The sequence below is a fragment of the Fukomys damarensis genome, unplaced genomic scaffold (assembly GCF_012274545.1).
Source record: "Fukomys damarensis isolate Sample0158 unplaced genomic scaffold, DMR_v1.0_HiC HiC_scaffold_36, whole genome shotgun sequence".
Taxonomy (NCBI): Eukaryota; Metazoa; Chordata; class Mammalia; order Rodentia; family Bathyergidae; genus Fukomys; species Fukomys damarensis.
In genome coordinates this window covers 35,228,684-35,256,681 of record NW_022900948.1, presented here as the reverse complement: position 1 = coordinate 35,256,681, position 27,998 = coordinate 35,228,684, and the positions used below count along the sequence as shown (strand labels likewise).

The window sequence follows — 27,998 nt, the reverse complement described above, 5'->3', positions numbered from 1 at the left end:
CTTCTTTGGAAAAATTCATCTCTTAGCCTAAAAGAACTCTTTCTAGACCCACTATATTAGGTCATTCCTCTCCTCCTATCAGAAATTTCAAAAATTTGTATTATTTTCTATAATTTTGTTTATTCCACTTATTAATATTTTAATTAGATACTTATTTTGGATGATAATCAAAGTTTCATGTCTGCTTTTCCAGTGTGATGCATCATCTATAAGGGTTAGAACTGAATCTTTTGTACTTTACCAATCTGGCACCAGCACTGTGGTTAATCATAATCTCTGTGTAATAAAGGCATGTAGAACAGAAACAAATTAAACTCTCTAAGCTTACTTTGAGAAGGGGGATTGGCTTCTCTATGATCTGCAGAAAATCACTCAACTCTCGAGTATTTCACTCTACGGTTTTATCTGTCTGGATGCCTGGTGGTTTGTCTGCTAAATGAGAAAGAAAAGCCTAACGTGCCTTTTTCATCGAGGAACACCTGATGAGAGACTAGCTGTAGAGGTCTTGGTGAAGCTCTGTGAAGGTGGAACCAACTCTTTCAAGTGATTTTTGCTTCTGGTTGCCTCTGTAAGGATAAACAAGCTGCTCTGTGATTAGAAAACACAAGTTTAGAGTTCTGAACTGACTACATGGGTTGGAAATGTCTGTCTCTTTTCTGCTTATAGTTTCTCCCGGAACAAAATGAATGTGAAGTTAAAATGTACCCAACACAATGTCTAGAGTGTGAGTTGGGCTAAATACGCCTCTAAGGAAGGTTGATGCTTTTCACATCCTCTCGTGATTAACACTTCAATACCAACACAACTATACTAAGCTTCATGAAATGATCTTTCAGATAAGTTTTGTTTCCACACAGGTTTATTAAGAGATGGCAAAACTCAACCCCAAGTGGGGGGGCACGTGATAATGGCAATGAAGGCTCTGCAGCACAGCAATTTTTGTCTTTGGGAATGACCCAGAGGCTGGTTACAGAGGTCAGGATTTCACATCCAGGTCTGCTCCTTGAGGATACAGATATAGACCCCTGAGCCACTCCCTTTTACTCTCAGAGCCTTTGTTTTCCCATCCAAAAGCTCAAGCATAATAAAGCCAACTTCCCTGGGTCATTGGGAGAGGTAAATGAGACTATTAATGGGGGAGTGAGTCATGAATTCCAGAATGCTGCCTATGGGCCATGTTTCTTCCTAACCACTTGAAGCAAGTAGGCATATAAACCTCTTCTGCAAAGGAAAAAAGGGGTCTCTTTATCTTTCCAGACCAAAGCCTGCTACAGAGCTGTGGAAACAAAGTGTGACATTGAAGTCTGTGTACTTTAAGATAGCAAACTGTCCCTGGTCTACAGCCTGCAGTGCACGGTGCAATTTTTTATCTGGAGATGGCAACACTGGGCCTGGAGTAGCTTGACATTGCAGGCTATGGTCTCACAAATGATTTATTAGCTGAGGCTGCACTGAGCTCAGAAGTTTGCACACTTCCCAGGGTTACTCTCACCAGAAGGGAATCTTGCCTCCTCTGAGAATGACTCTCTGGAGATGAATATGAAAACTCAGTTTGTTCCCTGATGCTTCTTCGACAATTCCATCTTTGGCGATGTCCTAGAATTGTCCTAGTCTCCACCAGGTGGATTGGTTAGAGGGAGAAGAGCTCCTAGCAAGAGGTGTACCTTAGACTGTCTGCTAAAGAACAGTATTTTTATGTGTTGGAGAGAACATGAAATATAAAGAGTTTAAATTCCATATTTGCCATCCTTGTAACCTTGAGAAGATGGTTTACTTGTTTAAGCCTGTATTTCCTCTCTTAAAAAGGGAACATATAAATATCTCTAATGTACAATTGAGTGAAAAATCAAAAGATGAAGCCTAAGTAAAACCTTGAGCTCTACCTTATAACACTTTATAGAAACTCACAGGAGTCAGTGATTTTTCTTCCTTTGGAAGAGGGATGAGATTGTCTGGGTCAAGTAATTTGAATAATAGCACTTGCCACTAGATATCCCTCCACTTTGGTTGGTGTATCAGTCACCTATTGCTGCATAACCATAAACTACAAGTATCAGAAGCCATGCGGTAAGCACTTACCATGCTGCTCTGCTGATCCCATCTCATCTGGTTCCAAGTAGGTGTGAATGGGGTGAGGTCCACTCCCTGGGTTTCTTGTACTTTGTGAACTAACAGAGGACCCAGGAGCATCCTTCTCACAGAGCTCTCAGAGGTATAAGGAAGTGACTGGGAAAAGAAGATGACTCCAATTTGACCTGAGCAAGAGTTTAGGGATCTAATTTTGTGGTCCACTTTGGGATTGACTTTTGTCCTTTTCTGCGACCAGAGAAAGGCTAGGTTTAGGTGTCATATGTGCCCATGTGGCTTGGTTTGCTCCCCTGAGCTTCTGTGAACCACTCGAGGAAAACAGACCTGAGTGGCTGCTCATACAAGAGTCCCATGGGTGCGATGTTAACAAGTACCCAACACAAAATCTGGAGTGTGAGTGGGGGAAAATCTACTATTGTGAACTAATGAGCTTTGGAGTTGTTTGCTAAGCAACACTTTGACTGATGCAATAATCAAAGTAAATAATTCACCATGATCTTTGCAGATAAGTGTTTTTTTGTTTTGTTTTGTTTTTACTTATAGTGTTCTGCTTATCCATGGTTTCCTCTTTCTCCCTAACCATCGTAGCTGCATGTCTAAAGCATAATTACTAGGAAGGTATGTACTAGACATAAGAAAACATGGACTTTAATTCCTGTTCAACCACTTACCGGCTTGGGAGAGTCATTATCTTTCCTACATTTCAGCTTTCTGAACTGTAAAATGAGATTCATAATGTCTACCTTTAGGGAATATTATAAGAACTCGGTATAGCATGAATGCAAACCTTGACACTTACAATGTGCTCAACGATGTTTCTCATTTGTGCTGCATGTGTTCTTAGATAATTTTACCACAATCCTTAGAGTCAGGTTTTATTGTTATCACCATTTTACAGGTAAGGAAATTGAGGCTCAGAGGAGTTAGTTCACTTTTTTTTTTTTTTTTTTTTTTTTTTTTTTGCATTGAAGTGCTAAGATGAAAACCAGGCTGGTGATTCCAGTTTCCGTATTTAGTATCACTGTATTTATTACACGGCCTGCATGACTGCTGAAATTTCTTTTCATTTACCTGTGGTGGGGTTTTCTGGTCTGAAATATCTCAGAGGTCTAGCTAACAGAGGTGTCTTATTCCAAAGCAGAAGATGCACACCTGGGATTATTTAGGGTATGATCTACACTGGATGGGACACTGAATACGCTGAATCATGTTGTGAGACAGTCATTTCCCTTTCAATGATATTTAAATATCAGGGGAAAAATATCTTGGTTGGGTGATGACATTTTTAACACTTCTAAAACTTGCTAATCTCCTCACTTCTTCTCCACTCTTTTGTGTAACAAAGGCAAAACAGATTCCAGGCACAGAGGCTTTGATAAGAAACAACATCCTGTTTGAATTTCATTAGCTTTAGTATGTTTTCATTTTTTTTCCTTGTCATTTATTTAAAACATATTTCTGGCTTTCCCTTTGCCATACAATTTAATACTCTGTTGTAACATGAATTTAGTTAAATAAAAAGAGTTGACATAGAAAAACAAATAAGTAAATACTATAAATAATTTATGAAGAAAAAGTCATGAAGGTGGTAGTTGAATGACAGTAGTTTATTAAATACTGCTCTGTATGAGTTTGAATTTTACTTTCTTCATTGTCTACCAGCATTTCCCTCTTGTCTATCTCTTGTCTAGAGCACCTTCACCTGTATTTCTGTCTCCAAGGAAACTCATAAGGAGTTGATTGGTAACAAAACTTGATACAGTTTTATTTATTTGTAATACAAACACTAAGTGTGTTTGTTTGTGAAAATATGGCTCTGTAAAATTATGCCAAAGTGGATAACAGGGATTTTGGAATCTCCATTGACACGTGTTACTGGTTACCTCTGTGACTGAAGAAATCATTCCTGCTGTCGAAGCTCCAGTAGCCCCAGTGATTGATTAAATAAGAAATTTTAACTGGAAAAATCTCTAATTCAAAAGTTTATGAATATCTTCAATATTATTTTTATAAAACAATCACCACTTTTCTAGTGAGAATTTTAAATGTTTTTTATAATAAACCTCTAGAATCAAGGACAACAATATATTTGTAATAGAAAGTTCATTAGCATATTTTGATAGTTTTTTATCATTTTTGCATGTATTAAAATGAAGCATTTGGGGAAAATTAAACATTATATGCAAATGAGTACAACAAGCCTACTTTTAGAATAATAATTCATAATCTCTCTTATAATATATGTGAATGTCTTCTTTTTTTTTCTTGTACACTATAGCTATTAAGTCAGCAGACTGGAAGTTTACCAAGAAAATATAACAGAGAATTCTATCATTTATTTGCATAAATCCCAGAATTCCACCTGCCTTAAACTGTGAGCTATTAATAGCTGACAAGACTGTCACTAGATATTCATTTGTGATGTTGTCATTGGAGCCTAATAAAAAAATTTAGGACATGTTTTAGCAATTGTAAATTTTTTTTAGCAAAGGAGGAAAAGAGGAAAGTGCATTTGCACTATAGCAAAAAAGTTCTGCTCTCAAAAGGTACAACTGTGCAATTTCCTTTCTTTGTTTTTTTTTCTAATACTGAATTACATAATATGATATTAAGCTTGGAGGAAACTTGGAAATCTTCTACTTTGATGCCTTCATCTTATAGATATATAAATTCATACTCAGAAAGATATAGTAACTCACTCTTGGTTAAACACAGTTCATAGTTATATTGGGACTGGACTCCCCACTTTTTATTTCATGTAGTTATGTATTTCTATGTGCATGTATTGGTATGTAAGAGATTATAAAAATCTCTGCAAATATAAGAACCATTATGCATGGAGGTTTATCATCAAAGTCAGTTCTAGGGAATCATGAAATTGATAGAATTTCTCATCAGTATCAAAGCTCCACCTCTTCCCTAAATTGTTTTTGAACGTCTTACCCCTGCCCTCTCCACACTGCCAGCACACACTGCCCAAGCCCCTCTGGGGGAAATTGATCTGTGTCACACTGTGACATTGCCTGTTTGGAATTTTGATGCCGGTAGATTTTGTTTATTGTTACAGATTGTACATTCATTGAGGAATGAGACTATGTTTTCCTCAGGATTCCATGCTTCATGGCACCTGGTCAATCACCAGAATGTAGAATGCTTTCAATGTAAATTGATGAATAAATGCTTAAAAAACAAAATGATGAAATCTATTGGTTTTACTAAACTTAATGATTTTTCTAAGATTACACATCTAGTTAAAAGTGGGATTCAAATAAAAATAGGCCTAACCTCCAGATTTTAATAATAAAAAACAATTAATAAGGGCCAGAGATGGAAGTGCTATACATGAACTCTATGTTCTTTAAATGAACCTGGGTAGCAAGCTAATGGCTTATGTATATATTTTCCTGTGACCATGTAAATTTTGACATATTGAAAATCTAGGCTGGGGAACTCATGGCTGCAGTTTCCCAAGCAGCAGTAAGGAGAGTTGACTATGATCTACGAAGGTTAAGTCTCTCAGTGGTCCAGAGTGTAGGCTCTTCTAATAGTGAAAAAATGCTAGACCTGAGACCACATCAGGACAGATGAACAATACCTACCACCTTTCCTAGCAGATCTAGTCCACACAAAGAGCACTGTGTTCCTCAGAGGTGTACCACATTCTAGGGATAGGTTGCAAGTCCTGCCACTGGAACCAGAGCTATCTTCCTTTGACTTCTTACTCTTCTCTGCTAGCTGCATGACATCAGACAAGTTAACTAGGTCTTCTGAACATTATCTCCTTTATAAAATGGGGATATGTTGGCCAGGGATTTGGCTCAGTGGTTCCGCCGCCTGCCTTGCAAGTGCAAGGTCCCTAGTTTGAACCCTGGTACCATGAAAAACAAACAAACAAATAAAATGGGGATAATTATACTTATGTCATAGGATTGTTGTTAGCTTTAAATTAAAGACTAAAACCTGATAAAGTGTTTTGGACAAGTAGCTTTCATATGGCAAGTGATCAATAAAAATAGCTCTTCATAATAGAAATGACATTCACAATTTACTATATAAAATATGGCATAAAAGAAGGCCATTCAAGCATGTAATTACACTAATTATAATTTGTCTTACATCATAAGGCTATTAATAATCTTACTGTCTATGTACTTTAAGTTGAGGGAAATGCACCCAAAATTAAAATACAGAAATAAAACCTTTGCCTTGTTAATGTTCAAGACAGTCAACTACTCCAAAAAAATCCTAAAATACGAACAGTACATAGTTTTTGCATATTTTAAAAGACAAAGCAAAAAGCTCATTGGTCCCTTACTCACTAAATCTTTCTGGAGAGCTTTATTTCTTTTAATACAATACTCAAGAACCTCCATCTTAAACCTAAGAGGTTTTCCACTTTTCCAGTCTACTCTTTTCTCAATCTACTTTTCAACAAGAAGGATATAGTTCAGTCTCTGGTCTCACTACTCCCCAAGATATTTCATCATTTAATTCTTGTGTTCTGTCCTTTTCAGATTCTTTGCCTTTAGAAATTCAACTTGATAATCAAGAGTCAACTGTGAAGCTCTCTTCAGGCACATCAGTAAAATGGGAATGATAATCGGGGTTATCATCAAATGAGCTCTTATTGTGCCAGGCAATCACATCATAATTTGCAATTCTTTCCATTATAATATTTGTCTTGTTGATTGCACAGTTCATAAATCTCCACCTACCCATCATCCTACCAACTGAAACATGGGACTTGAGGATATAGACCATGTTTGGTATTGCAAGGAGCAATCCTACAGCAGTTCTTAGTGCATTTTCTTAGTCACTATTTGTTCCAATGGTGAGCAGTAAGGCCAGGTTGCAGTTAATAAATATTTGTTGAATGTGAACACTGTGCAGAAGATTCAAAAGTCCATCTGGGGATTAGGCTTAAGACTCTAATTTTTTTCCATCTGTAACATTTTATGGTCTAGCTATCCACATGTTCAAAGAAAGCCCATCACGTTCAGAGTTAGGAATAAAAATAAAAAGCAGACGCCAACCTCTCATGAGTTTTTGAGCTTCCAGACATTCCTACCCCACAAAGAACCAGACTTAAATTCACGTGCAGTTACACATCTGGAGCTATTCTTTCCCCCTGCCTCTGCAGAATCCCTATGGCTTTTCAGCAGACCGTGCATGAGGGTATCTATAAATAATCACCCAAATGTAATGCCACCAAGCCTGCTGGGTTAAATATAGACATTGGATTATCTCCAGGAAGGAGGGGACAAGTGGTTCCCAACTCAAAGAAATTGTTATAAATTCCATTTGCTGCATGAATATGTACAATGGATGTTTCATTCCATAAGGACACAAAATAGCAATTAACTCAAGGCTAATGTTATAGCTGCTACTGTCTCCCTGCTTAATGTCTCCCCATCTGGATACCAACACAGATGCTGATGTGTCTAAATGTGCATGCCTGATGACAGCTCTTCCTACATCTGCTCTAAGGATACCTGCCCACTGCCGACTGCCTCTCCTGCCTGTTGACAGGAGAAGGTATGGCACGAGTTACACATAGCTGACCTCCCACTTTTACATCTTCTGTCAGTAGAGTAGTGGACAGGACTGACCTCTGACTCTAGTCAAAATGTAGTGCTCTTATTTCACTACTTACTAGCTGTGTAATCTTGGGCAAGTTACTTAACCTTTCTGATCTCATCAATCTGTAATTTTATGAAATGGAAATCGGCTCATTTTCTCGATGGTGCACTAGGGAGTTGGAGGAGATATTTTGTGTAAGCTGTCTATCCTATCCCTGGACACTGGACACAATAATTCATTTTCTCCTCACCCTATAATCCCATTTTATAGATCTCTAGAGATGAAATGGTCATTACTGATTATGTGGTCTGCTGCTTTCATTTAACAGACAAGGAAATTGGAGGCTATAGAGATACCACGTGTTTTATGAGGTATCAGAAGGAATTAGGGATGGAGCTAGGACCAGTTCATGAGGATATGTAGTCCCTTCAGAATTGGACTTCTTCCCCAAATAATTCATTTATCTGTGTTATATATGCATGATTTTAATATTTTTATTAATCTCAATAACTACATACTAAAGATTTGGAAGCAAGCAAACATCCCTCCCACTATGGCTTCTGACACCACCACTACCTTCAAAGATGCTCCCATATTGGCATAGCACAGAGCTAATAATATTAAGTACCATGTTTTAGTTATTTTTTCATATCCCACTAAGTGCTACAAACCATAGTCAACGTTTTACACACCTAACTTATTTAATCTTCTCTAAACTGTACACAATCTTAAAACTATTATTTTCCTAGGGGAGAAACTGAGGCATAGGGATATTAAATAATTTTCAAAATTTTATACAGCCAGTAAGTAGTTATTACTGGATTTGACATGCACTGTGTCCCAAAGTCACGCTGTTAACCACTTAATTATTGCATCTCTATGCAGAAATAAAACTAATGCTAGCATGACATTTGGGGAAACAAAAGGACTGCAGCTGTTCAATACCAGACCACCCGAGCCACCAAGTGAAAAATCAAGGAAGGCTTCCCAGAGAGGCTGATTTTGTAAGTGATGTTGTCCATTTGATAGTTTAAATATATATTAACTCTAGAGGTGAAAATTTGGCAGACTTGTATTGCACCAGGCACCAGACTACAAGTGAGCCACAGAAATACAAGATAGAAGAGACCAAACATATTTGGTTGCACTTTACAAGTTTTAGGTGCTCTACACACATTTTTGCTTGAGCTGCTGAGTGTCACCTATGTGATGAGGGCAAGAAATGAGTTAGGATTCCAATTTTACAAATAATAAGACCTAAGTTCACAGAGATGGTAGTTCTGGTTAAAGCTGCTAAGCGATATTGTGGGGGAACTGTAAGAGATGGCTTTCTAGTTACTCAGGGTAATTTCTGTCCTTCACCCTGCTTCTCTTTTTTATTCTGTTTAAACTAAATTAAAGGAAACCTTGATGATTCAGAGAAAGAGAGAATTCATCTGCCTATTAGATGTCATACCAAGGTTTGGTGTGACTCTTAATCTCAGACAGATCTCAGTAAAATCATCAAAGAAGAACAGTGGTGTAGATATTTTTGTATTATTGGCTCAGGTGAAAGGAATTTGTTGCCAGAAGAGAAAGACTATAGGGAATGATGGACTTTTATTCTTGCCCTGGGGAAAAAACTTACCTGTTTCATAGTAGGTAAGCAAAAGAAGGACAAAGATAAGCCTATCATTTTTCAGAAAAGATGTGCTTTGGGTCATACAGAGGTTGTGCTCTATATGACAAGGAAGTGAAAACATCATCTGTTAGAAGCTTTTTTAAAGGCAGGTGTAGCAGTCTGATCATACGACACATAAACCTCAGTGGCCTCTTGTAGCATATTATTTCAAGGACATCATCCTGATTGGATGAGTCAGCAGTAAAATGTACCCTAAGTAGAGTGAGTGTTGACCACTACAAACAGGATTGGAATACATTATTATCCAGTGAGTGTCCTTATCTTCTGGGACTTTTTTAAAACACTATACAAAACCAAAGGTGCTTCCTCCCCAAAACCGTACACAGGCATATACATGGAGCATTTTAATACAGTTTTAGAGAGATTCCAGGTAACTCTGAGGACCAAATGTAGACATTCTAGATTTCCACAGAAAAAATTATTAATAGGCATTGGCTTGAAAGTTTCTTATTATTATACCTATAGTGTAGGTATACCTACAAACAAGGGTTGCATCTTATTTATTGCTATACCTACAGTGACTAGAAACATGATAAAAAATCAAAACACTTTGATTGAATTGAACTAATGCTGTATCAGTTAGCTATTGCTGCATAACAAACCATCCCATCAAATGGCTTAAAAATGGGGCTGGGGATTTAGGTGAGTGGTTCCGCCTCCTGCCTTGCAAGTGCAGGGACCTGAGTTCTATCCCTGAAACAAAAAAAGAAAACAAATGGCTTAAACAATAGCCATTTATATAACTTAGGACTTTTCAAGTTATCAATTTAGGCTCAGCTTAGTTGTGTAGTTTCATTGGTTTCCTCACCTGTGGCCAGCTGTAAATCAGCTGTAAGTCTTTGCTACATTGATCAGACTTTTTAGGATTTGGGACCTTGACTAAGACAATTGCATTGATATATTTTTAATCAGCAGGGCCTATCATCTGCCATCAGGTAACGTGAGGTAATTGCCATAAGAGAGAGAGCCAGAGAGAAACAATACCTTCAGTCTCAAGTATCTGTTCAACTATTTTCAGATGCCATGGACACTTCTTGTCTTCTCTAGATTTGTTTTAGACATTTCTTTAAAAAAAATGCAATGCTCATTGGCACCTATTAAGTTTCCAGTCTGTAATATTATCTTCCTTTTTCCCTCAGCTAGAAAAGAGTTAAATTGCTAATTGGCACAAACACATTGACTCAGGACCTTTAATGCTGTGCTTTGCTGTCGGAGGTGACACCATTAAGGAGTGGCATGCAGGTTAGCAGTTTGCCACTGGAACCGGAAGGATTCTGTGAATAATAAAAGGAGAACAGGGAGTGGAAGATCAGTGAGCCAACTGAAGAACTGTGGTCCCCACTGTATGTGAGGACAACTTCCACCCCCCCCCCACTGTCACCATCAAGGTTTTGGAAATGGCATTACTGGAAAAGAACCATCTTAGAATTTCTGGAAGCTGCAAAAGTGAAGTCTGAAAACATGGGGGTTTGGAGAGACCCTATTCTTGTGGTACATACGCTACCAGAAAGCCTTCTGAACACCCATCCTCATGACTACATTACCAACTACCATGGTCCTTGTAACTCTCCACTATCCACATCTTGATTGTATATTTAATTTATTATGTTTCACATGGGAAATTCTATTAGAGAAGAGACCTGATCTGTAGCACTCTTAGTCTCATACTTCTGGCATACAGTCAGAGTCCAATAAGACATTATGGATCCAGTTTACATACAAATCTTATGGTTAACACAGTGAATTGAGAAAAGAACGAAATGACAGTTCTAGAATGTGACAGAGCAGGATGCAGTATTCACAACTGTGCCCCAATTGTTCTGAAGGCATCTGTAAGATCTGGCCTAACTCTCCAAGGCTGTGAATGCTGTGATTCAACTTCAAGGCCAGGTGTTTTCAGGAGCAGTCACGTAACTTACGATGCATTTCCTTCAAAATGCAAGTAATTTTGATGTAGATGGAAGAAAATCATAACTGTAATAATTATTATTAAAAGGGATGTGTTGTTCCTTTCAACTCTTATTAACCTGGATTTTGTTTAAGAGGTTTCCAATTAGCTTCTTGTGTCTGCAAAGTTAACCTTTTCTGAGCTTTTCTCTTCATATTCTCTCTCCCCAAACCCTCAGCCCTCATTTCTGCCCATGGAGTCTCATAGGAATAGCTGGAATCCAGCCTCCTGAACAGCTCCTGAGCATGGGATAATTGCAATATAATTAATGAATTAAAAAGAAAGAAATATTTTAAGTGCTGTCAATATTCCCTTTCCTATAATTATCTACAGGAAACACGTTCATTAACAATCAAGTGCTGACAGCCCCTGGGCTCTGGATAAGCTAGCTCAGCTTCCAATAAGAAAGTGAATTGAGGACCTCTTTGAATCCTGCCTCCAACTTCTACGAGGAGAAGAGAGGCCAAAGCTGGACCACCTCCTGGAGTATTATTGACCAGATCAGACTCTTCCCTTCACTTTGAGTCTCAGGGTACCTTACGCATTCTCAAACGCTGAGGACATTTTCTGTGTGCCCCAGAGGTCGTTACTCTGTCTCTTTTGGAAGCACAGTGCTACTCGACCTCTATGAAGTCTTCCATTTCTGATATTGTCTTCCCTTTGCCCTCAGCCAGGAAAGAGCTGAATCATTAATTCACATAAATATATTAATGACTCGAATCTTTAAATACTGTGCCTTGCAGTCAGGGGTTCTGAGGGTATTCAGGGTCACAGGATATGTCTGGTGCAGACAGATGCTGGGGGTTTAATTTTATTTGAATTTTGGGTGGTTCAATTTACATTAAATTAAATATTGATATCTTGTGGAATAGAATTCAAAATTCAACGTGGATTTTATAAGATACACCATTATGTTTTTAAAATTATATTTATGGGGGACTGCTTCAGGCAAGGTCTCCAGCTGACCAGGAAGAATGGAGATATTTGTTATTAAGTATAATGAAATTCCCTCACCATGAACAGTTGGTGCTAGCACAGGGTAACCAATTTTGCACCGCGGGAGTTCCATCAATATAACAGGCTAATAAGAGGAACATTTTGGGGAAGGGTCCTATTCCAGATCTCCCAGGTTTATTTATTTATTAGATACATGAGTTTTCAATATGTGTAGGGTACAAAACCATGTCCAACGTGTAATGCATTGATAAATGACACCAGGATGGTTTTCTCAAGATTTCATAGACTAGTAGGGGAGATAAGATTTCTATCTATAAAAGACTATAATAGACACAGGGCTAGGAGCTATGAGATAGGAGCAATAAAAGAACTATGGAAGACCAGAGGAGGCAGATATTATCTTCAGCCAAGAGGATCTGAAGATGCATCATGGAGGAGGAAGATTTTTTGCTGGAACTTGAAAAATGGATGATGTTTGGGTGAGCATGGTGATCAGTACAGTCAGGGAACACTTCTCAGCAGAGGTGAGGAGATTGAATCCAAGTAGCAGAGGTTTAGTTAGGATAGGACAAATATAGGCTAGTTGAGGCTCTACGTGGCATAGTTAGCATAGGGCTACAGCAAGAAAAGCTGGAACTGTACTGAGCAAGAATCGAAGAAAGCGTTTCTATGTCACACCAAAGTGGTTGCAGCATTGCAGGTCTTTAGCTTATGTGCTATCAGAATCTGTGTGTTTTGGAGAGAAGAGAATGCAACCAGGAGAAACTTGTTTTGGGTGCATGAGATGAGAGTGAAGACAGGGTTCAGGTTAGCAAGTTCGTGCAAGGATTCTAGCAGGCAATAAAGATTGATTGATCAGATGATGCCAGATCAAATTCCAGCACCTGCACTGTGTACACAAGAGCACACCAGTGTGACATTTTACCTTGTAACAAATACAAAGGAATGGAAATCAAAGCGTAGAGCAGTTGCGGTGAGGTGAAAAAGAGCCACGGGACACCCTGAAAAAGCCCATCAAAATCAAGAGAAATCAATGCTTTTATATAATCAACTCATCCAAGTATATATTTTAGAGGTGGGGAAATTGGTAAGCTATGAGATATTTAGTTGGCATTGTCTGGAGCATACAGAAACAACTCTGTTTTAGGTACAGGTCCTTGGAGCGGGCTTCCTGGAGAGTCTGAGTAGGCAAGTGGGCTGGAAATGTGGGCTTTGCACCACAATAATGAGGACAGAGGACAGTTTGAGCATTAGCTGGAGTTAAAACATCCTGTTGTGGGTACCCTGGGCCAGGCCCATGGACAGGCAGGCAGAGGTGATCAACTGGACACAGAGCATTGCCTCTAGGCCCTCGGAGAAAGCCAGAAACACTGTTCTCCCAGCTTGAAATCAGCTGGAGGCATTTTCGGTCCTCTGAGACATAGTTAAACTGTGTTTACATTTTCTTGTTTTACATTTTTGCTCTGAACCAAACGTCATGATCATATCCTCAACAAGACGTGGACTCTGAGTTAAAAGGGAAGGTCACGTCTCCTGCTCTCACAAGGATGACAGAGTCCAGCTTCTGAAGTCAGAACATTTGAGTTATTTTTTTTTTAAGTATTTCGGATTTTTTTCTTCCCTCTTTTAACTTGTTGTGTGACCTTGACAAGTTCCTTATAATCTCTGACATTCAGTATCTTCATTGGTCAGTGAGATTATGCTTCTCTTTGCCTCCAAGGGTCCTCGTGTGGATTAAGTTAGATAATACATGTGAGTAATTAAACAGAGAAACTGGTGTTCATTAAATAGATGGCAAAAGTTACTCACTTCCTTTTTCCAGTTATCATGGTTATTCTTATTGTACTATTCTCAAATGGCCTTACTTGCTAGTCAGGCTGACCTCGAACTCACAGCGATCCTCCTGCTTCAGCCTCCCAAGTGTTCTGATTACCACACCCAACCTTGTTTATTGTTTTAAAATTGTAACTTCTCTTAAGGTTAAAAAAATAAAGACTAGCCTCCTGTAATCCCAGCACTCGGGAGGCTGAGGCAGGAGGATCGCTGTGAGTTGGAGACCAGCCTGGGCTACATAGTGAGTTCCAGATCAGTCTCTAAAAAAAAAAAAAAAAAAAAAAAAAAAAAAAAAAAAAAAAAAAAAAAAAAAAAAAAAGAAAGACTAAACTCGGACAGCATGGTTATGAAGTGTACCTATTATTTAAGATTATTTCATTGTGAACGGCAGAAGCTCAAGTCGCTCAAGCCAAGGGGAAGCGTAGTACCATGGAGCGTGCTCCAAGGATGAGTAATAGATATCAGGAACAATTTGGGAAAGCCCTGCAAGTTCCAGCACTGACTTCCTTTGTTGCCGTGATCGAGAGGAAAGGCAGGATGGCTCACAGCGGCTTCAGGCTTCCATTCTACCTGCTGAGCAACTCACACAGGGGGCCATGCTCCAGTTAGAGCTTTTTGAAGTGAATTCTAGTGGCCGGATGTGGGTCCCTGGCCCTCCCCAGTTGTACTCCATGTCCAAATGATGGAAACAAACTAATGAACTGGGCCCTTATCCTATTCCCACTCTTGAAGCCAAGGTCTGAAATTAGCCTCTGAACCTCATGCACTGAGAATAAGAGAGGAATAGATTTCTAATGCTGCAAATCTCAAAGTGGGGTCCCCAGACCACCAACTTCAGAACCCCTATGGGAAATACCAGCTAGAAACACTTCAAATTCTCAAGTCCCATCTCAGAGCAACATAAGAAACCCTGGGAGGAGGTTTCAGGAATCTGTTTTAACAAGCCCTTACCATAATTCTGACATATGCTTCAGTATGAGAATCATTATTCTAGAAAAGGCATGGACTATTTCCAGAAAAAGACAGAAGGATGCTGAACAAGCAGAGAAAGCAGATGTTTGCACCCCAATAAAGCATCATGCCCATTTTATCAGCAGAGAATCTGATAGTTAACAAGATAATGGGAAGAGATAAAGGTTTCATGTCTAAGGATTCCAGAGCTAGGTCTCAGGTTCACAGATTTGGCTCCTAACCTTGTTCCCTTCCCCCAAAGCACTGCAAAAGAAAACAAGAGAAGAAACTTCTTGCTGCAAGACCTTGCGCTTGACTACGCATACTTTTTCTTTTTAAGCTTTTTCCATGTAAATAAGCATTACCGAATAATGGACTGATCAAATGCACTTTTAAGACATGAACTCCTCTACTACCCTAAAGGGAGTACCCTGAGAAATGATAGAGATGTATCAGGTAGTGGTTTCCATTTCATATCTGCTCATATCTGAGAAAGCTTTCCGATGCCCAGAGGTTCTGCATGGCCAGATGACATGATTATCTCCAGATGTTCCTTACTCCAGGCCCCAGTTAAAATCATTCCCCAGTTTAGGCCAAGTGAACAAACCTTTGCAGAATGAACAAGACTGAAGTCAACAAGAATTTATTGAGCGGGGAGTATGTGGCCAGCACTATCAGTCATGGTTGAGCTTATGAGGGAGGAAGAAAGCACAGACACTTCCCTAGAGGAGATCCTAAGTCAGTGAGGTGGGTGAGATGAACACAGCTAAGAGAATTAGAGAATTTCGAGGGCAGTTTTGTCCTTCAGCCAGCTGTCATGTGCCCTGGGTCTGAGTCCTCTTTCTCTCAGGAATTTTCCTCCTTATGAATCTCTATAAGCAGCAGTCCACTTTCCACTCAGAATCTGAAAGAGCGAGATACAGGCTTTCCCAACTACCCAGTGAAGAAGGTAGTGTATGGCCAATCAGAAGTGTCTATCTGGAACTAGAGGGAAAAGAAAGATGGGCAAAAATGTATAATAGAGGCAGCAGTGACTTTTGCCTGTTTCCCAGGGTACTAGTGACAAAGGAGCCAGAAGTGAAGCCAGAAGCTGGGTGTCTGGGGGTCTGGATGGTGCTGGCTGTGGAACCCAATGTCGAGGCAATGGAGCCATCAATAGCCTCAGAAGATTCCTATCAGGATGTGTTTGGGTTGTGTGCTCTCTTTTTGTTTTCTAAGCCTTCCTCATGAGACTATGAACTTACTGATATTTTTCTAATAGTTTGGCTTAAATTTAAACAGAGTCAACATATTTTGGTTGCCTGTGTGTGTCCTGACCAACTAACACTGCCTCCTCTCTGTCTCCAATACATCATTCTTCCTTTGTGGTCTTCAGCCTAGGAAAGAGGTCCCTCAGTCCAGGCTGCTCTTCTCCCTTTGTCTCTTGTTCTCTCCACCTACTTAATGCTTTTCATTCACCCTCTTACCCTTCTGATCTGATGAAGGACACAGCTAGAAAGCACCAGCTACAAATAAGAGAGAAAACCTTCATCAGACACTGCATCTTGATCTTGGCTTCCCAGCACCCAGAGCTGTGAGCAACATATTTTTCTTCTTTATAAACTACACACTCTAAGGTACTTTGTTATATTAGACTGAGTGGATTAAAACAAAGAAACAGAGAGAAACTAATAGTCTTTCTGGCTTGGTTTTGCTCTTGTTTGACAAGTGCGGATAATGTTTGAAAGGAATAGTACAGGGTGGTGAGAGTGGACGGGGAGCCAAGCTCTCCAGTAGCTCATATAACGGTGAAAACATGATGTTCAAGCTGGGAACAGAAGGATTAGAGGGTGAGCAGGGTGCATAAGTTTTCTGAGACCTCTTTGTTAAGGGCACTAATCCCAGGGACCAAATGACCTTCTAGTGGCCTACTCTTTTAATACTTTTGCTTTCAGAATTAGATTTCAACAAGAATTTTGAAGGAAAGAAAACCTTTAGACCATAGGTCTCTTCAAACCAGACCAAAGAAATGTGAGGATCTTTTGCTTAGACTTGTTGCCCCTGATTGGCATGCTACTAGGGAAGTGGAAGCTGTACTATTTGAGTTGCTGAATAAGATGAGTAGACAAAGACTATTAGGATATGTGGTGTACAGCATAAATACTGTCATCTTTCTGAGAGGGCTGTGGAAACTGGAGTGACCACAAAGGCTTCCCAACTCAGATGGAGCCTGAGTTGAAATATTTGTAAGATTTAAACTGAAGGAGGCAGGAGTATCACATTCCAAGATCAAAGGAGCAATACCAGTGTAAGACCAGGTATGTGTAATTGTGTGTTCACAGGATAGGTGAAAAGTCTTACTGACCCAGGTATTGTGTAGAAGAAGAGAAAAAAGTTAGGTTAAACAGGTAGGTGAGAGCATATCTCAGTGAACTTTTATTAAAAGAATCTAAGGGCCATTTTGTTCTACACGTAGATCTTTTCTTATTGAATCTCTACTTGTCTATTTATGCAATAAGAACAACAAGCAGTCTACTCTTCTTAGAGTGAAGTATATGGTAATTTATAACGTTCTTTTTGCAAATCAGATATAATCATCTGATACTATAAATCCTTCATCACCACCTGTTGCTTGGCAGACAAAGCACGGGAATGATAGACAGGTTTCAAGTTTCTCGGTGGTGTGGCTAACATCTACTTTCCCAGGCTGGCTTCCTGCTGATCAATCAGCACACTCGTTCACATTTTCTTATTCTTCCTTGCATCTCTGTGTCTTTTAATATGTTCTTCCTTTTGATTGTGATGCTATTTATTTTCCTGTCGTTTCCCTTCTGAGTCCGTTCAGTGAGCTGTACTAATTATTGATTTCAGCACAGATCGTGTCATCTCTTCCAGGAAGTATTTTTGACCCAGAATCAATCATTTTGACTTCCTTCATATTTTAATGATTATATTTTCAAATTTTCTGTGCCCCATGATGTGCCCCTAAAATAGAAGACACTGAAATAATGTTCAATAAATCTATTTGCAAAGCCCCGTAAACTAGAAATCGCTACCTACTCAACACTTAGTAAGTACCTACTATGGGCCATGTAACTATTAGACAGTAGCAGCGGCAGGTGTGCTGTGATCAATGTAGAGCCCTGGATATGCGAGATCTTGGTGGAAAGAGGAGCTTGGAAAACATCTACTCTGGCTACTCTCATTGTCAGATAAGACAACCAAGACCTAGAGAAGTAAAGAGCTTATTTAAGATACAAACTATTACATAGGAGAGAAAATGAAGAAACCAATTCTTATAACCCTTAGGAATATGTCCACATCACCTTTTGCTTTCGTGTCTATTCTGGCAAATATTTTCCTGTATCTTAGTCACACTGGTTAGCTCTTATTTTTATAGCCCTACCTAATGTTGTGGAGGATATTATTTTTTTCCTACCTTTATTATCTCATTATATTGCTGCAACTAAGTCACAGAGTATATTCTCCCTCATTTTCAAAATGAGTATATAAAGAATGACTCCCTAGTATCTGAAGAGTTCATAAATTATAAATTCAGAAACATTCCATTTCCTCCACCTTCTTTCTTACGGTAGCAATTCTGGAGCCATTTCATGGTGATTTGTAAATCTTTGAACTTGTAACAGGAGAATGGATAATTCTAAGAGTGCATCTAAAAGAAATAGTTTGCATCATTTGGAACAATGAACCATTCTGTAATTGAATAGTAGACCTGAGACAGCATGAATGAGATCACGTCCATAAAATGGTCTGAGCCCCTCAGAGGCAGCCACTCACTCCATAAATATGAGATATTGTTGTTCCAGCATTTGTAACACCACATAATATGCGCACTACTCATTGCCGAGAGGAAAATGGTCTACATGGGGCTTCATAAATAAAGGTGTGTGCTTGCTTCCTCCTCCTCCTCTCTGCTCCCAGCTCAGCTCTGGGCTCTCAGCAGGTATTTTGCCCTGCTTTCCATCTTGTACCTTACAATATTTAAGAATATGTTGAAGAGAAATCTTCAAAATATGTCATTTGTTAGGTAATTTATAATGGGTTTATTGAGAGCCTACTCTGTGCCAGTGGAGTAGTAAGTGCTTGGGATCTTTCTGTATTTTTTTTCTTTTTTTGGTACAGGGGATCAAACTTGGGTCCTTGCGCTTGCAAGGCAGGCTGCAGAACCACTGAACTAAATCCCTGGCCCAATTGCTTGGTATCTTGATGTGGTCTTTGTCTCTAATCCGCTCTCTTTCCCCAAAGAGCTCTGATCTTCAGGGGATATCTTTACCACTCAAAGCTCTTGCCTTGATCTGCGAGTTCTCAGAAAATACACTTGTGTAGACCTGATACAGATTACTTTGAAAGAATCTCACATTTAGAAATCACTTTTTGTTTGTGCTCAAGCACAAAAGTGACAATGACCGATAATATAAGTTTTGTGAATAAAAATAAACCAGAATAAGGGGATTTTAAAATGACTGTAGGGCTGGGGATTTAGCTCAGTGGTGCCACCGCCTTCCTTGCAAATGCAAGGACCCAAGTTCAATCCCTGGTACCAAAATAATATTAAAAAATAAAATAAAATGACTGTAGATCATTTTAAATAAATTGATGACATCACAGTAATGTCTGAGTGAAATAAGAAGTGAAGGCCATGTAGATGACCAGGAGAACATTACAGACCACATCCAACTTATAATGGTTTGACTTAGCATTTGAAGGCTTTATAATGGTGCAAAAATGATAAGCTTTCAGTAGAAACCATACTTTGAGCTTTGAATTTGGACCTATTCTCATGACAGAAATATGTAATAGATACACTCTTATGATGCTGGACAACAGCAGGGAGCCCAACTTACGGTCAGCCATGCTATCGTGAGGGTAAACAATTGTTACTTATCCATGTGCTGCTTTGACATGTTATGGTGTTTGGGAAGCTAGCATGCACGTTAAATATATTTTTGACTTATGATATTTTCAACCTATGGTGAGTTTATTAGGCTATAACCCTATAATAGATTGAAGAGTATCTGTATTTTGGCAGAAAGAAAAGTAAGGGCAAATGTCTTGAGATTTAGACCTGGTTGAGGCATTCCAGGATAAGTGTGGAGGCCAATCTATCTGGAGTACAGTAAATACTGAAAGAAGCAATAGAAAAGGAAGTGACAGGGTATGCAGAAACTCACTTGTGCAAAGAATTCTTAGGCCAGGTAAAGAATACTTTGTGTTCCTGGGGGTGAATTGGATATCACTTCTTGTCTAGACCATTGCTGAAGCTTCTCTCCACTTTTCCTTCTTTCAGTGCCTCTTCTTTCCATTTGTCCCTGCAGATCTGACTTTGGAATCTCCATCAAATCTCAGATCAGATTATGCAACATCAATCCCTAAAACTGCACAGTGCTTGCCCAACATGTGTGGACCTATGACATACAGGTCCCAATCATTGTCAAAATGCTTAAGCTGTATTTGAGAAATAAAACACATATGATGAGAACCTTAATCCTCATCATTGCAGAATAAATACCAACCGAGACCTGGCAGGTGGGTAATGGTGTTTATAGATTGCTGATGACAAATTAAATAATTTAAGAAGCATCTGCCCAGTATCACAAAGTGCTTTGTCTTGTATGCTGTGAGTATCATGGGAAGATGGACTATTTATGCCTGAGGTGGCCAGAGACAGCTTCACCAAGGAGGTGAGATCGGAGAGGAGAGTGTATACTTTCAGAATCCACAAGAGCAGACTGTCTGGCCTTTGTATCTAAGTACCCAGGACAGTTTTGGCCTTCATAGGCACTCTCTACACATTAGCCCTTGTAAGGATGAATAACTGATTGCAATGGCCAGTTGGCAAGTGCATGTGATGTGGAGGAGCCGAGCCAGCTTTCTTATAACACATCCACCTATATGAGATTCAGGGAGGGCCTCCCAGCTCCAGGAGTCACAACTACCTTGTGGGCTTCAGTTTCCTCATCCAGAAAACATCAGGGCCAGCAGACACAGTTCCCAGGACTTCCCCTTCTGATATTCTGTGCTATGTCCTGCATTGCTCTAAGTCAACAATAGTCACCACCATGACTAATGTGCTCTAGGGCTGGAACACTGCTGCCTAGAAAGGCCCTGAAGGATGAAGTGGGTTTTTCGGTGTAGTACTTTCTACTATTAGAGCAGAATGCACCCTTTGGTTCATAGACATTTGCTTCAGCATGGGCAGCAACCTACACAAGGCATGACAGTCCAGCCCCCATACAAGGGGGGCTCATGAATTTCGCGGCAGCACCTGGAACATGAATCCTGAGCCTAATCCAGGTTCTAGGTGGGAGGATGTTGTCACTCAGAAGTCAGCTTTGCTCAGTCAATGGAAAATTCCACTGCACTAGACAGCGGATGACACAAATGATTCAGAAGAAGGTTTTTGTATCTGAAAACTTTGACCTTGAAAGAGGTTTTCAAAAGCCCTATAGATGCAAGATAGAGAAATATTTTACTACATGGGCTTAGAAAAATTGTTCAGCCTCCACAATCCTTTCTCTACCTTTCTCCAAAAGGATGCTAGAGAAATACAAAGGATTTAAGATCCTCCCATGTACCATGGCCTTCTCACAATGGACTCTGATTCTCTTAGGCTCAGCTGCACTCTCAAAACTATTATGTGAAAATGGATAAGAGTCATGTCTTTGCAGCTTTTGTTTCCTTCTCTAAAATGGACATAATGTGCCCGACAGCCCGAGGTTATTTAAATAATGAATAAATTAATGAAAAGAGCAGCAGTGGCATAGAAGAAATAATAAAATCCTCAGATCCTTCCAGACCTGATTTTAATATTTGCTCTATTCTCCCTAAGCTGTTTAACCTTGGAGGAGTTACCTTATTTCTGAGCATCAGTTTTCCAATCTGAGAAGTGGTACTATCTTGAAGAACTCCTGCAGGGATTAAATGAGATGATTTTTGGGAAGTGTCTTAACAGTGCCGGGTAGTTGGTAGTCATGTCGTCAATGCCATTTAGCGTCTCTACCTCTCTCAAGGTGCAGGAAAGCAGAAATGAATCAGTAAGATGGCTATGCATTGTATGTTTCTGCTGGCCATAGGCTGAGTGGGCTCAGTCCTTAATCAGAAAAAAAAGGAAGTTAGTTCTGCTCCAAGTGAACTTATGCAAATTGTGAGGAAGAAAAGCTGTCACCTCATACCTAGCTCTGATAGCATGGATTTTACTTTTCAGTAGTAATTTGTAAATATGTTACTTTTGGTGCTGGGTGGGAAGCACCATCAATCCCAATTTCAACTCTCTCACTGGATTATCAAGTTCCAAGAGAAAGGTGGAGCTTTGCGTGGTTCCTTTTAGTTTCCATTACATAATCATGGGATTCATGTGGATCTCAGCATTTAAAACATTCATTCCCCACGTGGAAAGAGATACGCTCGAAACTTGTAGTCAAAGATATCCTGATACCACACGCATTCCTGCCTTGGAATGACACAGCTTCTAGGAAAACCCACAGGAGCCACTATGGCCCTCAGAGCTCATGGTCCCCTCCTTCTCTGTGCCCTCATTCTGAGCTTACCCACATAGGCACTGCCACAGTCTGACCAAGTCAGTCCTTTCTTTAATGAGGGGTTTTAGTCAGAGCTTCATAGAAGAAAACCATGGGGATCTGCAGCGTGTGAATATTGTCTGTATGAAGGGGCTGCCATCCTGACCAAGAAGAATGGCATTATCTAGAATTACCTAATAAAAAATAGAACAAATTTTAGTTGCTTTTATTATTATCATTATTTTTGTTGTTCACTGGTTGTATTAGTTCCCTATTGCCTACATTCAAAATGAGCCACTCCCACTGCCCACCCCGGATGAACCAGTAAGGGAGGTCAGGGTTCTAAGCATCCCTTTTCCCATCCTACAGTGCCTACATTGGTTAGAAACCTTTGATTTCATGTGATTTATATATTTAGAGGTTTGGGGGAAAGCTTTGGCTGGGAAATAGGCTCCCTCCCCCACCAAAAAAGTACGACTAGGTTAGAGGTCATTCCATCATTCTGCCAGCCTGGACATTTTATGGTATTGAAGTAGCTATCATGAGAGTGGGGGCACTGAGCACTGATTTATGTAAATGCACAAGTGCCCCTGAAGGCACTTTTGAAAGAACCCTGGCCTTTCACACTCTCTGACACTTCTTCCTGATGTGCACACTCGTGGACTGTGCATTTATTTTTTCCAAAGTAAAATCTTTCACCCAGCATTCTCTATCTTCCTAGCAGTGTATTAGTATAAACGTTCCCAGGATATAAACAATAAATATGATTCTTGGTCTTACAAGGCTTGGCAATAATAAGGGGAGTGATGCATGAGCTCAAACAAATATATAACATGATATAATTACTTGCTGAGAGGGAAAGGATGATGTGATTCTGATCAAGGGTATCACAGGGGAGTCATGATGGGGAGAGGATGAAGGGCCTTTCTGATCAAGTGGCACAATCGCATTGAAGAAGATCAAAAGTAGGTTGAAGAGAACTGAAGAGGACAGCATTCCTCATGGTTCCATGCTTGCAGGAACAGCAAACACATAAAGCAGGGAAGAGGGTACCAGCTGGTTCCTTTGAGAAAGCAGAGACTACTGGGAATGAAATAAGGTAGTAATGGCAGAGGAGAAGCTGGGAGGGGGCCAGAAAGGTGGGAAGAGGAGACATCCATCTCCAGAGCCTGGAGACCACACCAAGGATTCCATAACCCTTCCACACAATCCCTGAAATACTCTAAGCAAGAACTTACCACGGCCCAGTTTTTATTTTAGGAAGATCCCTCTGACTTTGCCATGGAGAACTGAGTCATTAAAAGTTGCTGAATAATCCTGGACTATTTTTATCTCAAAAAGTAGTGCTCTCCTTTAATTTCAATAAGAATATTGTAAATGAAAGTTTTTGGATTTGCCTGAGTAATCCTTTTGTATTCTGTGCACGGAGTAGGCTTGGGGACCCAGGACTTAGGAGACAACAAACATCTTTTGTGGAGTCTTTTGCTACTCACTCATGGGCCCTCTTTCCTTCCTCCTCTTGGTGAATCAGATTTTTGTCCAAAGTGGGTAGATCCTCCTGCTAGTTCCTTGTTCCCCATCCAGGAAGGCAGCTCTGCCAAGTCCCCCTCCAGAGTCAGGGACACCACCTGTCATTGTTGTGTCCTCCTCCTACTCGGACATCTGACAGCCTTCATGGTGCACCCACTGGAGAGCACAGATCATCAAAGCTAAAGGGACCTTAGAAACAATCGACGTCAAGCACCCGATTTATAAATTGAGGAAGAGAAGCGTTGCTAAGATCCCTGTGGATTCCAGTTAACTAGGAGAGGGAGCAGGATGAGGGCAAGCTGCAAAGGAGCTGGGTGGTGAGCCTCTCTGTCACAAGCAAGCTTGCCCTGGAATTTGATTTGTGACAGTGTGACATTGGAGTGTACTGTGGAATGGAAATCCAGTGACCCGAGTTCTGATTCCAACTCTAGAGCTGTATGACCTTAGAGAAGCTTCCTCCTTCCTCTTGTGAACTGTATCACTCGCTTCTAGACCATGAGAGGGTTGGGTTTGCACAAGGTTGAGGTCTGAGCTCTGAGGTTTCAGGACTGAATGATTCTGCTGGAAGCAGAAGGGGCAGTCCTAGTGACAGGTGACATTTGGCTGATTTCTGTAGCCTCGCTTCTACAATCAATCTTGAAGAGGCTACTACTACCACAGAGTTCCAGTCCATTTACCTTCCCATCCACACATGTGTGAGGCTTTACTCTTCTGTGGTCATTGACTCATGACTCTACTCAGCTCTGCTTTTGCTGATGAAAATTCCCTCTCTCGGCAGTTCTCCACTCCCTCTTCCACATCCAAACACATCCATTCTGCTACTCCTCTTCCATGATCCTCAATCACAAAGGCAGTCCATCTCCAGCCACATTTTACATAGGATGTGAAGGACTGCTGCTGCTGACAGTGGTGCCAATGATGGCATTGAGACATCCACTTTACCTTCTTCTCCTTTTAATCCACTCTGCTCTCAGATGTGAAGTGTCAATAGTGCATGTAATTCAGTACTATAGTGTAAGACGTCAACAACAAAAACAAACGAGAACCGTGAAAACCACTTCATGTAAGAGAAGGTGAAAGCCCAAAGAGGTACCATAGCTTACCAAAATCACTCAGAAAGTCATTAGTTCAAGCAAGATTCAGCTTCATCTCAAGGCCGTTTCATTATGTAGATAAAGACTCAGTACATAAATCTTTCCCCTCCCACCATTCTCTGGACATAAGCACTATGTCTCAACCGGAAGACTGAGAGAAGATTCAAGGTGCTGAACTGCCGAAGGAAGATTCTGGGTTGGAGGGGAGATTTTCAACATGCCAAGCAGGCCACTGCCCAGCCTGCCTGTGCTCTGAGCCTGGCCTTGATGTTACATGTGGCAAAAGACACTCTGGCCTTTAATCTGGGAGGCTCTCCCTTTTTCCTCTACTCGATAAGGTTAATTTGGGCCTCTAAGAAGTCCATTACTTCCATATGCTTCTCTAAGGGAAGCATTCAGATGGCCCCACAGCACCTCCAGCTCCTGCACACAGGTGCTAGGTGCACATGCACAAACCTATTCATACACATGCAGCCACTAAAACAAAAAAGAGTGCGTAACTTAAGTGTATATGACTGTGCACTTGTGTGTAAGGGTTTTAGTGGTGTTATGAATGATGTGGCCACTCTACCACCCCCATGATGCTTTTGCATCTGCTAAGGATGTATACGCATGGGTTCATAAAGCCCAGTAAGCACAGATGCACCCTGTAACTCTCCAGTATTCACCCTGCTATTGATAATCACTGTATCCTCTGCCTTCCAAAGCCTCTTTCTGGGGCAGCCACTCCACCTAGACTTTCTCTTTGGCAGGTAGACCCCACTCCCTTTCACTGAACTTTGGCCCTTTATGACCTTGTAAAAGAACTCATAGCCGGTACGAGAGTAACTGTTTAGGTCTAACTTCCAGGGTGTTCTCTCTCAGAATTGTTCTAAAATAAACCTGTCCTATTGAGTGCACACCTTTAGTTTGTTCCTCTCCTTTTCCCTAACAGTCTATTGAAGTGGTTACAACATGTGCAAGCTTCTCTCTTCCGCTATTGCCTCTTTTGGCCTTGGAGGTGGAGTAAGTTTTAGGAATAAGAGGAGAGTAGTGGTTCTTAATTTATTGCAGTGTGTGCAATGTCCCTGTCTCAGTTACTTTTCTCTAGTTGTTGAGACACAATACCTGACACCCAAGTTGAAGGGGGAAAGTTGGTTTACTTCACAGTTTGTGAAGGTTTCATTCCATAGCTAGCTGAGTTCAAAGCAGAGTGGCACATGGCAGAGGGGCGTCTCAGGGGAGAAACAGTTCATCGTGTGCAGAAGACAGCAAAGGTAATAAGGGCCCTTAACAGGGCCTTTCTGCCCCTTTTATCTTACTCAGACTACCTAGGGCAGGCAGCACTCACAGCCTTAATCCTGGTGCCCTTGAGCCTAGCATTGTACCATGAATCCATTCTAGCGTCACGCATTCTAGATCCAGCTACCTCTGAAAAAGCCGCACCTATTATCACCTGAGGCTTTAGGGGGACATCTAAATACAAGCCATAATAGCCCCCATGTGTGATCGGTCCTTTGGCTAGAGCTGTTGATCCTGGCATCCCCTCTGCAAGGCATAGCTGCCCCAAAGGGCTCTGAGGTGCCTTACAGAGGAGTCTGCCTGGCGGGACAGAGATGTGCAGGTCATCTTCATTTCCCCACTCAGGGTGCTCGGTGCTCACCAGCCCAGAGTCTGACACCCAACTGCATCTCCTCTCTGGGCAGGTGAAGCTCAATGTTGTTTAATCCTGTGAAGCTCTTCCCTTCATCTTCACAATTAAAAAGGCCACTTCTCCCTTTCCTATAGCCATCTGGGATAGCTGATGCCATATAATTCCCCTCCAAGGCCCAAGTAATGAATGTTGGCTCCTGTCCTGAGATCACAGTGGGGAAAAGATGTCAATGCAAAATAGTATCTTTTCTAAGTAACTTGCCCTTTTTCATACACTTGCTAAAAGTCAGAAAAGAGTCTGGAAATAACAAGTGGAGGGCGCACTGGAGAGGACTCTATATCTTTAATCCATTGATAAGGGACAAATAGTAATTAAGAAATAACAATAATGAGCTATTGTAGGAATGAACTGACATTAATTAATGTGGGCAAGCACTGCATGCCATGCCTGGAATATAATTAGTACTTGGCAAACAAGTGCATTTGCACATATATTCGTGTGTGTGTGTGTGTGTGTGTGTGTATGTGTGTGTTTGTGTGGGTGGGTGTGTTCATTTTGTGTGTATGTGTTCATGCAGCCTTGTAATGCTCTTGTGGGTCCTTGAAATGGACACAGAATGGCTGACAGCACTTTCCTTTGCTCTGAGACAAGTGATTTTCTGAAGCAGTACTTCTCACTCTTAGGCCTGAGCTAAGATTATAATTAATAGCTCTTCCTTGCTCCATCCAGATTTCTTTCTCTCATGCTCCCAAATGTTAGCAGTCCATGAAAATCATCTTTTGTTTGGCCTGAGGGGCCATTCCCATCAGCCAGAGTGCCGAGTGCCCCTCTGCCGAGCAAGAGCCCATTAGATGCAGCCTGTCATGGGCAGGTGCTTATGGAGGCCTCAGTGCTCAGTGCTCCCCGAGTGACCTGGCTCCAGCCACACTCCAGTGGGATTCAGTTAAGAGGGGTCACAAATTTTCAGAGAGTCTACCAAACACTACAAAGTAATTGTTTCTATTATACGATAACACAGAGAACATGTGAGTTTCAGACAAAGGCAGAGCTACATGCAGATCAGATTTGGTTCTGACAAACACCAGTTATGAGAATTTGGGGAAGATTTCTGACCTGACATCCCAGGGCTGGAGATTTTCTCCTTGCTTTTCAAAGCAGTTGGGGTTCATCCACATCACAGAATATT

General features: G+C 40.6%; 2 long non-coding RNA genes across 3 annotated transcripts; one reads left to right on the top strand and one right to left on the bottom strand.

The window, feature by feature from the left end:
* Nucleotides 1-404: 404 nt before the first annotated feature.
* On the bottom strand, nt 405-27,998 carry LOC117284356. The gene is made up of 3 exons (XR_004515445.1): nt 27,926-27,998; nt 2,080-2,226; nt 405-566 (listed from the first exon to the last, which is right to left on the bottom strand). It is a non-coding gene; the product is annotated as an uncharacterized LOC117284356 (long non-coding RNA).
* LOC104847500 lies at nt 2,592-10,714 on the top strand. Of its 2 annotated transcripts, none has more exons than XR_776168.1 (3): nt 2,592-2,706; nt 8,554-8,672; nt 10,489-10,714. It is a non-coding gene; the product is annotated as an uncharacterized LOC104847500 (long non-coding RNA). The 2 variants fall into 2 exon arrangements; XR_002024683.1 differs by lacking the exon at nt 2,592-2,706 and adding an exon at nt 7,597-7,623.